General features: G+C 40.4%; 1 long non-coding RNA gene across 1 annotated transcript; it reads right to left on the reverse strand.

Annotated features, from left to right (window-relative positions):
- Window positions 1–3,282: 3,282 nt before the first annotated feature.
- Window positions 3,283–4,463, reverse strand: LOC118283986. Its single transcript, XR_004784734.1, has 3 exons — window positions 4,091–4,463; window positions 3,486–3,611; window positions 3,283–3,326 (listed from the first exon to the last, which is right to left on the reverse strand). It is a non-coding gene; the product is annotated as an uncharacterized LOC118283986 (long non-coding RNA).
- Between the last annotated feature and the right edge of the window lie 207 nt (window positions 4,464–4,670).

Genomic DNA, 4,670 nt, shown 5'->3' on the forward strand with positions numbered 1-4,670 from the left:
AACCAGCTACGTAAAGATATGATAGCGGTCTGCTCTGAGCTACATAACGCCCTTGACAGTACCAACCAGGAGCTGAAGCTACATGCTACCTCCATACAGGGCCAGGAAGACGGAGCTAATCAATATTTGGGACAACTGGTTGAACTCAGGTCGCGGCTAACTTGGCTTAGCTCACAAGTCAAACAACTGACTGCCAAGACGGAAGACTTGGAATCCCGTCAACGTGGGGACAATTGCTGGATTATTGGAGTGGAGCAAAGTTTTGGAGATGCCCGAATGGAATGATCGGTAGCTAAACTACTTAAAGACTCCCTGGGCCTGGATTACACTCTGACACTTGACCGAGCCCACAGAAGTTCACGGCCGAAGCCAGGTGATAGGGGGCCACCAAGACAAATCGTGGTAAAGTTTCACTACTTTCACGAGAAGACGGATATTCCGCTGCAAGTAAGCACCCGGTTCATTTCAACGATAAAAAAAATATTCATCTCCCCGACTACACTGCTGTGGTGAGGAAGTGATGGGCTGCTTTCAAGGAGGCAAGAGAGCTTCTGAGACTCTGCCCAAACACCCGGTTAGGTCTCTTTTTTCCAGCGACGTTGAAAATCACACCACCGAATTGAAAGCAAAGATCATTCGATGACCCCATCGAAGCAAGAAAGTGCATAATAGAACACTTACAAACAAAATCCGGAGGAAGTAACTGGATTGGACAGGTCTACTGCTCTAATTTTGACCACAATTCAAGAGGCGTTGATATTCTTCTAAAAAAGGGGATGCAGTTTGATGAGCATAAATCTATTCAGGATACTAATGGTCGATATATCATACTAATTGGCAGATTATGCAACACCCCAGTAGTCCTGGTTAATATTTATGGCCCAAATTGGCATAGCCCACAATTTTACACTGATCTTGTATCTGCTCTTCCTAACATCAACACTCATAAGCTTATTATTGCAGGAGACCTGAACTGTTTTCTCGACCCGTTTTTGGATAGATCAAATCCCAGGAGAGACAGTCAGCTATCCAAAGCTGCAACTGTCATCAGTTTTTTCGTCTCACCGATCCATGAAACCTAAATCCCGAAACAAAACAATTCTCTTTTTTTCTCACAAGTCCATAAAAGCATCTCTAGGATAGACTATTTCTTAATTGATAGCACTATTATGTCATCACTCAAGAATTCCCAATACCATAGCATTGTTTTGTCCGATCACTCCCCAGTACAACTAGACATACATTCCCCTGACATCGTGCATCCTCGTCGATCATGGCGTCTTGATTCCTCGTTATTTTTTGTGCCCCAAATTCAAACAATTTGTAAATGAACAAATAGATCACTTCTGCAGTACAAACAATACCCCAGACATATCACGCTGTACTCTTTGGGAAACTTTGAAAGCTTACATAACGGGTCAAATAATATCATATACAGCCCACACTAATAAAGAGCGCAACAAACGTCTCAAAGAGATCGAACAACCCTTATTAGATTTGAACAAAAGATATGCGATATCTCCTACTCCAGAACTTTTTAAGAAGTGTTTGCTCTTTGGCAATCCATAGTGAACAAAGTACTTCTCCATTAGCACTTCTGCCACTGTAGAGGCTTTTTGTAACCTGGTTGTAAAGGCTTGGGCATAGCATGTGTAATGATCAGTAGTGACTGGAACATTTTCTGTAACTTAGATCTGGTTCAATGGATAAAAAAAAAACATACATACAACGTCCAAAGGTCCATCACTTCTCAAATGAGTCAGTGGAGCAACTTTCTTGGGTAAAGTTTTCTTCTTGATGCACCGGCTACTAGACTTGCAGTACTCCTCAATGTCTGATATCATCCTTGGCCAATAAAAACGTTCTGTAATCAACCCATACGTTTTGACAAGGCCCAAATTACATGAGTCATCATGCAGCAATTTTATTACAGTCTTCCTGTACTTTTCCAGCAAGACCAGCTGAGAATGGCTAGCCCAAGACCATCTTGGCTAGCATCCACATGTAGCACATAGGGTTACTGTGGGTTTGCAAAAGCCAACACAGGAGCTTGGGTAAGCCTCAGAGTCAGCTCCTCAAAGGCTGCCTGACATTTGTCACCCCACTTACAACCAAAGGTGGGATGGGTTGGAATGGGTTTAAGTAGGTATTGTCCTGTTATATCTTGGACTTCTTGGCAGTTGGAGGGTATCCTGACAACAGTTGGTTTAACGGGTAGGCAACTTTGGAGTAATCTTTAACAAAGCGTTTGTAGCAGCCACAGAACCAAAGAAATGACCACAAAGCAGTCACGTTGTTTGGTCTGTCCTGTTGCACACGCTCTATCTTTGCCTGCTTGGTTGCCTCAGATGGGGTCTACTTCCTCCCAGTCTTCAAGGTGGGGGCAGTTTGGGCTTAATATGGGTCTCTTGACACCGTTAGCATCATATATATATATATACCCCTTTAATATGTGGCACCAACCACTCACATATTTGGTATGCAATATGAAACAATGGCACAAACACAATATGTCAATTGCACGTTGTATTAATCATATGCATGAAAAATTAACAAGTCATATACACAAACCTCAATATGACACATAAGGTAAAGAAAAAAAATATTCTGTATAACCCTGACTTCACTTAAGATAATTTTATATCTTTTGAGCAAGCTTGCAATAAGTTTTGATGGCTCGTTTTAAGTTGGAGCCCATGAAGAATCCACAATGTTGCCTTGTGTGCAGTGAAATAAACAGATCTTACCACGTCTGCAGTATTATTTTCGTGTTAATTCTATCACCGTGAGACGTTCTTGTACTCTCCTATTTTGTCTCTCTCGACTTCCCCCTTCTTGCATGATCTGTCAACAGGAAATAAAACCCCTTCACATTAACGCTGCTCTCGGTAGGATTGAGAGAAGTGTGGACATCAGTTGCCTTTGCAAGATGTAAATTGGGTGTTGTGCAAAACATATTTTTTTTCATTTAATTTATTTCAAAGTTATATTTTAATATTCAAGCAACCTCAGTATTTGCCTTGCAATGAAGTGTATTTTTTAAAGAAATGGTTTCTCTTTGCTTAAATATACAACAACGTGAAGATTACTTCATTTTTGTATCAATATACTTTTTGAATCAATTCAAGGCATTACAAATATATTAATTTGGGGTAATCAGATTCACTGGTTTAGTACTACCGATACAATATCTCAAAGAAAAGAATAACAAATGTATCAAAGTAGACAATGATGTAATATTTTCAAGCTTTATTTTGCACATGAATTAAATACGGTAGATGTGCTGAATATTCCTTCCTCAGTTGTTCCCCCAGCAAAGTCAGCATCTGTGAAGAAAAACAACATGAGTATGTGAAACTAGGATTCAGGAAAAATTATTCCTCCTTACAAATTCATCACACGTCGAAATACTATGAGGGGAATAAATCATTTCAGTACATAATCTGTAGTCAAGATTATCAGTGTTGAAAAGAAAGTGTAATTACGTGCTGTTCATCTTTTACTGCTTGGTTTCAACGCAGGGGCAATGTGCATTTTGCTTTTACCCATGGCCAAAGTGGAGTCTTGCTTCGTCAAAACACACGGGAACTTCACCTCGTCTTGAAACGCTGCTGCGTTGTTGACAGACACAAAGGAGATTACACATAAAAATAAATAATTTGACAGTCTGCTCTACAGTGATAAATAAATATGTAAGTGATGAGTGCATTTGCAAATTCAGTGTGTGAATATGACTGTATCCACAGCTGGGAATATCAACACATACTTAGCATTTAGCATAGCACGGGATGCTACTTTGGTGATAAATAGTGATGCTAACTAAACAGTAGGACACTGATGGGGGAGCATTTAGCCGCGAGAGCACAGGCAACGATACATACATGTCTGGCAAACTCTCAAAACAGATTAGACTGCATGGAAACAAACATATTTTCAGCCATTATGCTATAAAAAAACGCTAACCAATAGCCATAGCACTGTGGACCTAGCAACTAGCAGTCTGATTACGACAGCACAGTAGCATACAGTATGGTTACAGAGTGCGACAATAACATGGAAAATAAAAGATAAATGAAACAGGGATAATTACCGGTCAAGCAGAACCCCTCGTTTGTGAGCCCTTTCGGTCTTGCTGCTTCTGTGGAGCCGCTCCGATGTTTACATCTGCTCGATCTACTTCCTTCTTTTTAGACCGTTTTTGCTCGTGTTTTTTGTCGTATATGCAGTTTCTGGCAAAGGAGGTGTGCAGTTTTTGCGATGCTTGGCGTTTCTCTGCCACAGTGTTTTCCAACTAACTCCGCTTCTGCTGCTAGCTCCTAGTTTCGAAGACATGAGCTTGGTCTTGACCAGCTCATACCCGGATGATTGACAGAGTGGAGAGACGCCCCCTGGCTGTGATTGAACATATTTCTTCGGGCGTGGTGGATTCTGGCAAATGGCATTAAAGGCAGTAGGGGGAGCTAAATGACCTAGATTCTGTTACATATGATCTGTATCACATACTACCAGGATATAACGACGGTTTCAGCAAATATGATAAAAAGTCATTTTTTGCAAATCTTACCTACAGCACCTTTAATGATTAACATGAGTTTTATTGAACCTTTGTATACAAACATTGAAAACATTATGTTTGAGATACACACATTAAACAATAATACCTGATGTTT

The sequence above is a fragment of the Scophthalmus maximus genome, chromosome 10 (genome assembly GCF_022379125.1).
Source record: "Scophthalmus maximus strain ysfricsl-2021 chromosome 10, ASM2237912v1, whole genome shotgun sequence".
In the NCBI taxonomy this organism is placed as follows: Eukaryota; Metazoa; Chordata; class Actinopteri; order Pleuronectiformes; family Scophthalmidae; genus Scophthalmus; species Scophthalmus maximus.